Genomic DNA, 13122 nt, shown 5'->3' with positions numbered 1-13122 from the left:
CTTCTGTTGACACTCAATATTTGATCACGGCTTCTTTTGCTTGAATTGTTGCATTTATTGCAGTGAAAAATAGAAACAATCAACCCGTGTTTCTGCGGAGAAATTAGGGAAGCATCGGTTCCTTTTTTACACCATGCCTTCAGTTTGTCTGATGTAATTTATCTAATATCATTATATAGTATTCTCTTTTAATAGATTCTCTGTAGAATTAAGAGGAGGCCAGTTTGTTGGCTTATTCGAACAGAGGGACACTATTGTCCTTTAACCAGTATTGATTCATTTTGAGAAAGTCAGCCGATGGAAAGTCCTGCTCTAAAATTAATTAGCGTTTTCGTAAAACTTGTCAGCAAGCAGGAAGCATGAAAACCCCAAAGCTCTCCAAATCAGCACTAATTGGAAACTTCACACCAAACCTCAAGGAATGTGGGTTCTCTCCACTGGTTTTACAGACTCTGTGACCTTAATTTTGTAATGAAAAATTAACTTCTATCTGAAAAGATAACTTCGGACCACTGAGGCCTCCTCCTTCCAGGCAGTCCATGATATCTTTGGCTCAGGGATTTCTTCACACCAGGAGTCCAAGAGTCATATTGTCAGAGTCCTGGCTGAGTCCACGAAGCTCTGACTTCAGCTGCATTCAATACCTTAAAAATCTACCCCGATCTCTTCAATGGGCTTTTCTTTATAATCCTATCAAGGCTGCATTTGACCCTGTTGCTTGTGCACTTTTTTCTCACACAGTTTTTCTTTCCCTCAATCTTTCACTGATATATTTGGATGCAGCCCTCTGTGAAAGCCAGCTTGTTCAGCAGTGATAATTTGTGACTCACCCTACAAGGACTCTCCTTGCACAGGTCATAGCATAACAATTATGAGTTAAAACATTCCAATAGATCTTATTTATTTTAGTTTAGTTCAGTTTTTAACAGGGCAATTCACTTTAATCATCTTATGTCAGTTTAGCATGTATCTGTGCTAGATTTGGCTGTGAAAGCTAAAGATCATCTGCAGTACCAGGGTGATGTTATAGAATATGATTAATGCATTAAATCACATGATTAAGTTATAAAATACTGAAGAATGAACAAGACCAAAAAAATGTTTAAAATGCAACATGCACTAATCCACACATGATCACAGATGTGATTTGTTCCTAACCACCGTTTAATGGATTTAGAAAACTGCCTGGAAGATTTTAATGTTCCTCGGTTCTGTCATTAAAATATTCAAAGCATGAGCTGGCCTATGCTGATTGCATTAACAGAAATAAACGCTTCACACATTTCACTCTGTGTGTACATGAATCTAAATCATGAGTTTCTATGTTCTTCAATTGAAACTCTAATGTATTGAGTTGTTTAAACACTTTAACTACATAAATGTTTGCATGTTTTAACACATAATCAGTAATGACAGAGTTTTGATTATCTCTTTGGTACTTCTTCTTGTTCATTATTACTGCTATTATTATTTAAATGCTCAACCTTGACCAAATGACTGAAGGGGACTGATAGGGCAACAGTATAATCATGCAGCTTAGTATTCAGCCTTACACACTCAGTGCAGCAGCCAGATGACTGCTGTAAGAAAAAGGCATTACTTACACAAGGACGTGATGAAAGGGTGCAAAAAGTCATTAATTCACTGAAGCACAAGCAGGAGTGTAAGGTGGGGAAATAAAAAGTGAAAAAAGAGCAGAATGGGTGACAGGCAGACAGTTTAAACCTGAAGGTGTGATAAAACAGAGAAGGGTTCCATGAGAGCGGTGGAGGAGATAAAAAAGAGGGGAGAGGTGGATAGAAGCCGGAGTGGATTTGCGCTAAGTGCTGTCTCCTCCGTGAACAGAGTAGTTTGTGTACAAACGAGACGGCCGCCACGTTGAGTGAGCACGCCCGGGCGTTCTCCCTCAGGTTCGGTACAGGATAGCTATCTAGCGGTGACAGAGCAAGCATTTGTCATCCATAAATCCTGAGCATTAGCAGAGCTCCTGCAGCCTGAATACTCGGCGGAGTCAGTACCAGGCTTATCTGGAGAGACAAGGAGAGGGTAGCCGGGGACGTAAAGCAAGGAAGGGAAAAAAATTAAGTAGAAATGTTGGCGAGAGGATAAAAGAGGAAGGAAAATCAAAGTGTGACTGATATGAGACGAGGTTGAGGAGGAAACAGCTGTAAAAAAAAAAAAAAAGGGAGAGTTGGAGAAGAAAGGGATAAAAGATTAACATGAGAAGGAAGGTGATGCTAAGGAATGGTAAAGAGGAGACTGAGAAGTCAGCAAGTCAAAGAGCAGTGAAGAATAAGAGAGAAGGGTGCTCTGGAAGTAAAGAATAGGAGAGAAGATGTTTTGGGGGGGAAAAAACAACTTAAGTTGTAGAGAAAATCAAAGATGGGAAGTGTTGCATCTGAAGTGGAGGACAATGACTGAGAGGACGGTGGGAGAGTGATGCACCGGTGAGCATTTACTCATCAGTCAGGATTCGCTCTGAACTCTCTCTGCTCGTAATCCTGACAGGAATCATCCCCTTTTCAGACTGGAAATCTCAAACCATGTTTGCTTCACGTTAACCCAGATAATTCCAGTTCATACAGCTGAGTGACACCTTTAGTCTACACACCGAAAAAGAGATAACCCAAGCTCAAATTTTAAAGATCTTTTAAGTGATGGCTCAAAAAAAGGAAAATGAATTTGCATTTATTTCACATTGATAATTTGGCAACTTTTTTTTCAGGAGTGCTTGAAGAAATTACTATTTGGGTTTATGAGTATAATATTAATTATTCTGTTATTGTTCATCTTTACTAAAGTTTTGTAGTTATGTTTTTGTTTTGCTTCAATTAGTTTTGTATTTGCCTTCATCACAGCATCTGAAAAGCAGAAATAGTGGTTCATCAAGGTAACGTTGTGTAAGTGCAGTTTTAGGTGAAGCTGGTTCACCTGTTAGCCATTTGAGGGTGCATAAATGCTCTCATAAAGGATTTATGAATTTGCCCAAGGTGATATTAGAAATGTACTTCTTGAAGTCTCTACATAATCTATTGTTTACATATTTGTTTAAAAAATGTCAAAAATGGACTTCTACCTTCAGCTTAATGATGCTTCTTGCCTGTTTAACCACCGTTCATGCAGAGCTGTACTGATATGCTGTAATCACAAAATCTGCTGCTTTTAATATATATATTCAGATATATGAAGTTCACAGAACGTGATATTGTGAGACACAGAGAGACACTACTGAATGCGTGAAATGTGGGCACTTCTACCCAGACAGAAGATGTGAAATGTGGTTTGATATTTACGGCCATATGGTGATAAACAAGAACAGACGTGTGAGATTGTTGAAGGGTAATCAGAGGCCCTCATGTTCTGTTGGCATCCTGGGGATATTTCCAAAAGTCATTCATCAAAACTTTACGTCGATACAATCATCATCCTGCTCATAGATCTCGACATTCAGACATACAGTGGGCTTAATTTATTTTTCTTATAGGTTTGTTCCATAATTCAGTAGGTGAGTGTAATCATTGAAATGCAGAGCAAAAGTAGAAGCACTCAAGGCAATTTTCACCCAATTATAAAGATCCTACCTACTCACTTCACCTACCATCAAACACACTAAGTGATACCAAGGTAGCAATCTTCTGAGCGCCATCATGCACTGAAAATTATTCATAGATTTTTATTGTGTGATATAATTATACATTTTCAGCCCGTGCCTTTAGAATATTGGATAGGAGGCATAGTGTCGTCGCTTAAGAAATGCAGCAAGGAAAGTATAAAACTTTAAGTGTTTTATTGATGTCTTTGCAAATTACAATAGAGCATGAAATATTATAAAGGGATGTGATTCTTTTGATTGACTTTGCTTGTTGTGCCTAAGTGTCAGGAGTTCCCCGACTCCATTAGTAAAAAGTTAAACAAGCACTGACCTTAGCTTCTGTTGAATAATGCATTTACATTTTTTGTATATTTGAACAAAAATAATGAAACTTTTAAAGAAAGTTCCATATTATCCATAAACGATAAGATGCAAAAGGCAGTCAATTATACCATTTGTCAATTTATGAAAATTCTTGGAAATGTAACATTTTCTGCTGGTCTTGCTTTGGATTGACTTGGTTCATTTTTTAAGGTCAGTAATAGGACATAATAAAAAATATTTAATTAATCACTTAACTGTAAATAATTAGCAGCTTTAATTGCGTGCTTAGCCAATTTTGTTGAATGGCTGAATGAATAACTAGACACATAAAATATGTTTTGCAGATATTTGTACCTCAATCTGGTCTGTGCCAGAATGTTGTGGATATGCTTTGATTAACACAAGTCCACATACAGTTTCATATATATGTATTGGATGTAACTTTTATAATTTGCAGCTTAAATGTTTTCCCCTGTTGCTTTGTCTTTTTCATTTTGATTATTATATTGCGGTTATAATGTCAACACATTAAAACTAAATCCGTGCTTTTGCTTTGTTGTCTTACTATGAATATATTAATAAATTGTATTCTCTTCACTAATAGGAATAACATGCAGTTTCTTTCTAAATGTCTTCTGGACATCCAGCAGTAAAGGCACTAATGACACAACCTGCCTCAGAGTACGATGTGGGAAGAAAGCTGACATAATCGACCATGAGTCATAAGCTGCTGGTTTGTCAGGCAGGGCTGCTGATGGACCCCACGAACCCAGAATGACTTCCTGTAGCTGTTTTATCAGTCGAATGTTGAATAAAGGACCCGAACGCCGTCAGGCTGGTGCAGAAACAAAGGCAGCCGATTTAATAACGACATCTGAAGAAACAAAACCCACAATACAAAATACAAAACATGATGCAAACCAGAGGAACACAGTGGCAACAGAGTTTCACATTTATGCAAAATAAAGCAACTTTCTAAGCAATTGCTGACCTCTGTCATGAAATGGATGCGTGGTGGACGCTGTTGCCACCACCACCACAGCTCCTTAAATCTTTTGCTGTTTCAGATACCATTAAAAAATGTAGCAAAAAATGAATTTTTGAAAAGAACTGTTCTCGCCCGTCGACAGCTGGAGTTAGGCACCAGCTCCCCTGCTGGGCTGTGGGTGTGGGAAAATGGATGGATGTTCATAGAGATTAAATAAAAAATTTAAGACTGACCAATTTTGTTCATTTGCCTCTACTAAGCAGACAGAAGTCTGTAATAAAGTAATTTCAAGGTCCAGCTATCCATTGAAGGCATACAGAAAATCCAGCATTAATGCTCCACCTTCTCTTTCACACATGGCCAGTCTGGGCCCCAGAAACCCAAGATATTAGCTGCCAAATGCAGAACTCGAGGCTCAGAACGAAAACCTAAAATCAATGTTATCAAGGAGTCGACTGAGGTCCAATGATGGCCCCACAGGCACAAGCAGCAGAATCAAGACTTTCTACACATACAGTAAATGCTTCACAGATGCATCTTGAAATGTGATTTAAAATGAACAAATACAGAAAACAAAGACCCAGGAAGGCTTGTTTGGCATAGATGCAGAGAGAAAAGCAACTAAAAACAAAACGACGCATACAGCATGACATATAAAATCCATTGTCTGAACCATAAATTTCTAAATGCTTTACATAAATCCAATCACTTCTGCAGGTATTGTCCTGTTACATCCATTGTATCTCTGTGTATAGGTATATGGTCGTTGTCTAATTTAAAGTTTAATTTCTACCCCAGTCTTTAGTCTTTTGCTGGCACACATCATGTTTCCCATGGAGGGAAAAAACTAATCAGTTTCACAACATGTTTACTGTGTCCCGTATGGTTTGTGGGTTACTGCAAGCTAAACTTTTTATGACTTTCATTCAGCAAAGTATTTCTTTATGCCAATCTTCCATAAAGGGTAGATTACTTGAGTGCATGACTCTGCAATTGTTCAACAGATTATCCTACCTGCAGCTCCCACAAAGTTACAGGGACTCTGTCATGTATTCACTAAAATTGTAATCCATATTTTTTTTCCAACCAAGTGACAATTATGTGCTACTTTGTTCTGGTTTTTCTCATATAATGGTGGCGGGGGGAGTTTCCAGTTTCATCCCCTGCTCTGTTGTTTTTGTGTCCTTGACATCTCGCCCGCCTTGCCTGCTGGTGGTGATCAGAGGGCCCAGAGGCACCGGTGCATGGCAGCCCTGCTTCTGTCAGGCTGCCTCAGTGCAGATGAGGCTACTATGTAGCTCATAGCAGTGTGTAAATGTGTGCATGAATGGGTGAATGACTGAATGTAGTGTGAAGTGATTTGGGGTCGTCTGGACTTGATGAAGTACTATACAAGTATATGCCATAACATTCCAGCAGAATGCATCAAAATATGTGGTTGTGTGGTGACAGGGTGTAGAAATACCATATTTATTCCATCATAAGCTGGGTGAACTCCCAATCTGAATTTCATTCCAATTTCTTCCTTCCTGCTTCCTTGTTTTATCTTCTTCTGCAGCTTTCAGATCCCTTTTAAAATACTTTTTAAGAAATGTCTAATGATGCTTAGGATCTTGTCATGTCACAATGTTTCCTTGAATTAGACACAGGTCTCCTTTTTCATTCTTGTATCTGGTTTAAGTGTTACCTTACTCTTCAGTACCAGCTCCGAGGAGGCTGCGTTTCAAAGTGCACAGTTCCCGCAAACTCCTAGTTTCATGGAGGGAGCCCAGAGGAGATGTCGACAGCTATTTATTTCTCTACAACAGCTTACCAGGTAGGATCCTCTACACACATGAACAGAATACACACACAGAGAGATAAAACACTATGTCAAAGAGGAGTGTAACTTCAGGCACCCGAGGAAAGAATAAGGAACTGGATATTTTTTTCTTTTTATCTGCCAAGAAGGATTATGTAATTTACTTCTTATCAAAACTCCTTTGAACAAATTTCACTTCTGGGAGATCTGCAGACCTCAAAGTTTGTTCTGCACCTTTGCCAACTTGGAGAGCATGGGGGAAGTGTTTCTGCTGAACATGTCAGCAGATTTTTTTAAAGAGGGACGAACAGAGGGGACAGTAGCAGGACCACTTTCTAACTCACATTGGAGGTCAGCCTGAGTTGGCTGAAGAATGCACCATGTTCTGCTTTGTTTTGCATCTGTCACACGCTGATCAATGTGCAGATGCAGTGCGTTCACAGCCTAGTAGAAATCGCCCTAATCATTGCTGAGAGGATCCTCATCCTGTAGTCGCAGTGCACCTGAATTTACAGCCAAGACTCAGGCACTTCACTGCTACTGCATTATGGTCTGCATCTGGTAATAAAGCTGGGCTTAACATTAGAGTTGATTCTTTTACAGCCTGCGTTAAAAAGGAATATGCAGGAATAGGGATTCTCGCATAAAACTCATCTGGTGATATCATGAGAACAGAACTAAAACTCAGCTTTACGCCTCCTTCCTTCTCAGGGAAAAGAACAGCTTATTGCTGAAAATGCAGTTTCAGGTAATTAATTTCAGCACAATCTTTGCTGCATTCATATGGTTAATAAAGCCTTTTTTGATCACTGTGAAAGGAATGAAATCATGTTCTTTCCTTCTTGTTTCTGAGTCAGATGAGGTGAATGATGGAGCTAGTTCAGAACTGCTGAGGTAACATCTTTATAGACCACAAAGGATTCAGTTACATTGGTCACTGACCTTTTGGGTCAGGATAATTTTCCTGTTCTACAAAGACAGAAAGAGCTGGGTTTTTATGAAAGAAGATTTCACAGGAGAAAATGACTTGCTGGATGTTTTGTTAATCTTCTTCCTGTTTTTGTTCCAGGTGAGTTTCTCTTAAAATCGGGTTGTCATTGTGGCTGATTAAATTCAGGAGAGAATCTCTGCTTCTTCACCTTGCTGTTGGGTTTCTGTATGACATACAGCACAGAAACCCAACACCATACCTGACAGGAGGTATAGTGTTCTTAGAGCGAACGCCTCACCTTGAATCCTCCAAACATTTCTTTTATATGCCGTGCACCCGATGAGTTCAATCTTTGTCTTGTCTGACTGTAAAATCTCTCAGAAGACATTCGATTTGTGCTACTGTAAGTTTCTGTCTTGCCTGAAGCAGAGACTATTCCCCAAGTTGGTGTTAAGTAGTGTTGGGTCAGAGGGCTGAAATTATAAGTAACTGGTTCCAAGCAGCAAGTGTACATGAGAGTGAAGAGTTGACAAATATCAAATTGTTGGTAGCTCTTTTTAATTCAAGGGTTAAAAAGTGTGTGGTTTCTCTGGAACATTGGAAATTAATCTAATTTCAAATAGCAGGGTGTGTATGTCTGTATCTGAGCCTTTGTGTATAATTTTGAAATGGTTCAATAATTAATTTCTGTGAATGAGGAGAGTGTTTCTGTCACATCCCTTGTTACTGTGGACTTCTGCTTTTTTTCATTTCTGCATATATATTTGTTATTTTGATTGTCTGTTCCTCCAGCCCAGTTTATTCATTCAGTTTGTTCATTGCCTGACTTTTGTATTTGTATTGTGGACTTAGTATTATCTTCTCATTATAGTTTATTCCTTCTGTTAGTTTAGTTTATCTTTTTAGTTGTTTAGTTTATTTTATCTTTTTAGCTGTTTGATTTATTTTGTTAGATTTGGTATTTATTCCTGTTATTGTTTAGGTTTTCTTCCTTCTACCTTCATCTTTATTTTAGTCAGTTTGCCATTTACTCCGCTCCCCCAGCTGCTAGTCATTTTCTTGTCTAGTCTTGCTCCCTTCACAGCTGCAGCTGGTTATTTCTGATTAGCTCCTTTGTCATGTCCTCTCCCTCCTCTGTCCTGGACTCCAGTGGCTCATTCGTTGTTCTCTTTCATTGTTGCGCTCTGCCGCCTCTCCATGGTCTAGGTTTCCCGTTTTTTTGTAAGTTTTTGATTTGTGTTCATTAAACCATGGCTCATATGACCACTCTGTTCTCCTGACTACGTTTTGGTCCAAATCCAAATTGAACAATTTAGAGTTTTCAATGCTAGTGCGTTTTTTTTTCTTCTTCTTCTCCTTCTTCTTCTTCTTTATATGAGTAAAAATGAAGCCAAGCTACACAAATTAAACTTTTGTTTTTATAAAAAACAAAATAACAAAAACTTAACTAATTTTCAGGCCTCCCAATAGTGGTGTACCTACATCAGTGTTGAGTCCTTTCAGTGTGTTGCAGTGTAAAGCGGTGCAGGATGTTGTGTGTACCTGCTGCAGTTTACTGTATCTCTCTGCCTGGGACTCACTAAACTTATAATTTGTAGGAAGGGAAGAATAGATGCTCACACACACACACATACATATGAGGGAATAATTCACATGTGTAGGATTTTATATGATTAATGCAGACTTGTCTCCACAACGGTATTATACATTAGTTTGTTTCTGCAGCTATAGTTTGAACCCACAGTTTAGAAACGTTTGTGAAATTTATGTTAACTCTAAGTATGAAATTTTACCATTGTCAACCTGCAACAATGTAGTAACCTGTCAAAAGGAGAACCAGAGGATCAATAAAAGCTCAGAAAGGATCTAGCAGAAGAAAAGAACAGAAAACCAAACACAAAATTAAGATAATACCAGATTTTCCTTTTTTTTATCTACATTTAACCACTTGTATTTGTAAGAGTTGCATAAATAAATACACATAACAAAATATTTCCACCTTGACTGTTGAACAGCTCTTCAGATGAGTTTGCTTTTTCCTAGATGGCAGCTTACAATAAAACAATTTTATGTAATTCTAATGTTATTTCTTGTGACTGAGTGTCTAAATGTCTTTTTATTAAATCTCTTTCTCTGTTTAGGTGGTCAGCAAAGGGAGATCATTGTGTCTAAATCTGACCCAAAGGTTTTAATAACGGACTACAATCCGTCTAAGGACTACATTATTAGTGTCATTGCTATTAGAGGCAGAGAGCAGAGCAGACCACTTCGGGGGAGATTTAAAGGTTTGTTTCATTTTCTTTCTGCCCTTCTGGAATAGTCTTGTCTTTTCTGTTTTTCTACTTTACTAAATAGTCTTTTTGTTTTGTTCTCATTATGTTTGGCCTTTTCCTATTTTAAGCTGTTTAGACATTCTCTCAGATCTTTTTGTTATGCAGTGTCTTTATATATTTTTCCCTCTGTGTCACTTTTCTCATTTGTTGTTCTGCTTGGTTTTGTTGTTGCTTCATTGTCTCAGTTTTTTAAAGGTATTTTCTACTCTCTTCCGTTCTCACCATCTTGGCTTTGAGAAGCCTTGGACCAAAAGAGTCTGGCAGTACGATCAGTTTAAACATAAATGCCAGCACTCTGGTATTTAATAGCGTTTAACAGTACTACTGTGTTTTTAGAGTTGAAGGTCTCTCCCTTCATTCTCCAAGCTAAATCAACACCCCTGTGCCCAAAGTACTCAAATTTACACTCTTCAAACCAAAGAACACACTTCCAAAGCACATCATCATGTTTCCAGTGTTCAACTTTAGTCGGACATCGATGCCCTGTTGTTTCAACAAGGGAGTTTTTCTTGGACGGCGACCTCGAAGTTCTTCATGATGAAGAACTATGACGCTTTCTTGACGCATTAAGTCCAGTAGAGGCTATTTTAGCAACAATCATCTTGGGAGAGACTAAAGGGTGACATGTCTGGCGATTTTCCTCTGCAGTTTTTAAAAAGTTGTGCTTTCAGCCACACCCAGGTTTATTTGCGAAAGAATGTGCGCCCTGATGCTTGGCAATAATGCCTCATGCAGCTGTCCTACAGAAACATTTGGAAATGACAATGTAGCCTTCACCCTCATATTAAGTGTCTATTATTCTCTTTTTTTAGGGCCAGACTTTTTTTTTCTTTTGGCATGATGAATTTGCTTCTGATCAAAAATGTCAGATTAGTCAAAGTGTTCAAGTTCATTTTGTAAGGTTCTGTGCTAATTGATTACCTCGATATGGTGTGAAAGTTAATTGAATATTCAAGTGAAGCTTAAAGCTAATTTTATATTTGGATTTGTCTTGGCAGTAAATTAAGCTTCTTGTTTAGTTCAGCACATAAAATATACAGATAAAACATTATGGAGATTTTGTTTTTGGTGTTTTGGAAACAATTTGATTATGGACAGTTTTTATTGTGGTCGTTTCTATGGAAGAACTCAGTGTTTTGTGTGATTTCATCAGGGAAACTAAAAGTTTTGATCTCGGCCATATTACCACATTATATTTATGGCAAAATAAAGTTTCTTAATCCGTGTTTTATTTCTGTTCTGCTAACGTCTCATTGCCTTTCTCCAGCTAAACCAGCTGCTGGAGGTGAAAGTGACAAAGAAGATGAGTCTGAGCCGCAGAGGCTGACTGATTCAGATGGACCTCCTGACGATGCCAACGAGATCTCTGGAGGTAGGACAAAAACACACACCATTTCCATGACAAGAGGCTGCCTTTAAGCTGAATGTATAGATGAGATAAATGCCTTTTGGATGGTTTCTCCAGTCTGTTGCCATAGAAATGTTTTGGAGGCTGGCAGACCAGCATGTGTAGTGTCAGTGCAGATCCGGTTGTATCCAACAACATGCTGAGTTTGTGAGCAATCAGTAATGGAAAACGTCAGAGAAATGTCCTGACTGGCACCCGTCAGGTTTTCACCCAACAAGTGAGAACCAAAATGCCAGAACCACATATTCCTCTATGATGAATCTGTCATAGTTGTGATTTCTGGAAACATTTAGTGTTTAACATGAACTCCTGATATAAGCAGAGTGTCATTCACTGTTCGCTCTTGTCTGCATGAGTTGAAGCTGCTTTTTCCTCAAAGAATTTGCTTCATGTTTGAAACCAAGCTGTTCCAAGATGTTCTTTTTGATGGCTTAAGATTTGCTTTCAAAGAGATTTACAGATAGATGTCTTGGATATTTTACTGAATAGTCTTCCTGCTAACACATTCCCAGTTAACATGGGGATTTGTTTTGCTTCATTAATCATTTTTGCAATGCTTTTGGTTTTCACTAATGTGTGAAGATCATAAAAAATCCCGTCACCCAGATGATGCATATAGCAACATCTCAGATATTAGGAAAGCTGTTAATGCGTGAAAGTGTTTGTTTTATTAAAATGTGAGTCTAAATGTATTCATACCCTAGACAGATGTGGATTTTAAAATAATTTTTATGCAACCAAAATATTTGCTTGTCTTTCCCTCACCTTATTATTTACACTTTAAACAACATCATCACAGTGATGGCATATAATTACATTCCAACACAAACCAGAAAAAAAAGGTTTGTCTTTGTGGACATAATGCTGCATCTCTCAAAAGATAATTAATGAACGTAAAAGGAGAATCAACCCTAAACCTCTTTTTATTTACATTACAATAAACAATGGTGTCTGTTCTCAATAATGAATGGAAACATTTGTTGGAATCACAGTAGTAAAACCTTTCTTGCTGACCAGCTTTCTGCATGTTTTTAATGTATTTTGACAATTTAACTTTGGCTCCAAGTCTTTGAGATTGGAAGGCCTCTGTGCCATCACCCTGATCTTTAGCTCCCTCTGGAGACAGATTCATATTGAGACCTAAAAGTCAAAATTACCTCCAGTAAGAAGAAACAAAACGATTGCTTTGAATCTAACTCCAGAAGCGTGATTAAATTTTGATCCACACGTTAGTTCCCATCCAGCAACAGCATTAGAGCCCAAGTCTAATAGAAAGCATTTGCTCAGGGGAAGAATGCTAATTGTTTCAATCTGAACACATTTGATTTATACCTCCTAAAGATGCATTTAGGGCCCATTCGAAATTGGTACAACACTCAAACAGTGTTATTTTTGTGTATATGCCAACGAGCAAATTTAATTCAGGTGACAGATGTTTGTTCTGGTGTAATGAGAGAATTACTGGACATTTCCTGGATGCATAAAATGAAACTCGTGTGAAAGGAAACTCCTTAAGTCGCAGGATAAGAGCAATCAGCCATCAAGATATCAACCTCCGTCCTGTTCAGCACCGCCGTGGTTTTAGCTGTTGTGTTGGCCTCCACAGTGGATTGACTGTACAGAGTGCAATTATTTTAAGGACTATGCAGTTATATATTGATTGCACCATATAATTCCTCTGTAATATGCTAAATGTGCATTTCAGAGATGCTGATGGAGCACAGAAGTACAATTTATTTATACGC

The 13122-nt window shown here is 38.2% G+C and overlaps 1 protein-coding gene and 1 long non-coding RNA gene across 2 annotated transcripts in view; one reads left to right on the top strand and one right to left on the bottom strand.

The window, feature by feature from the left end:
• LOC122844081 (CUB and sushi domain-containing protein 3-like) overlaps positions 1 to 13122 on the bottom strand; it is a 475440-nt gene that overhangs the window by 102612 nt on the left and 359706 nt on the right. The window lies entirely within an intron of this gene.
• Positions 6609 to 11332, top strand: LOC122844174. Its single transcript, XR_006372821.1, has 3 exons — positions 6609 to 6720; positions 9778 to 9921; positions 11237 to 11332. It is a non-coding gene; the product is annotated as an uncharacterized LOC122844174 (long non-coding RNA).

The sequence above is a fragment of the Gambusia affinis genome, linkage group LG14 (genome assembly GCF_019740435.1).
Source record: "Gambusia affinis linkage group LG14, SWU_Gaff_1.0, whole genome shotgun sequence".
In the NCBI taxonomy this organism is placed as follows: Eukaryota; Metazoa; Chordata; class Actinopteri; order Cyprinodontiformes; family Poeciliidae; genus Gambusia; species Gambusia affinis.
Note: the sequence above shows the minus strand (reverse complement) of the source record. Positions and strands in the feature narration are given on the sequence as shown.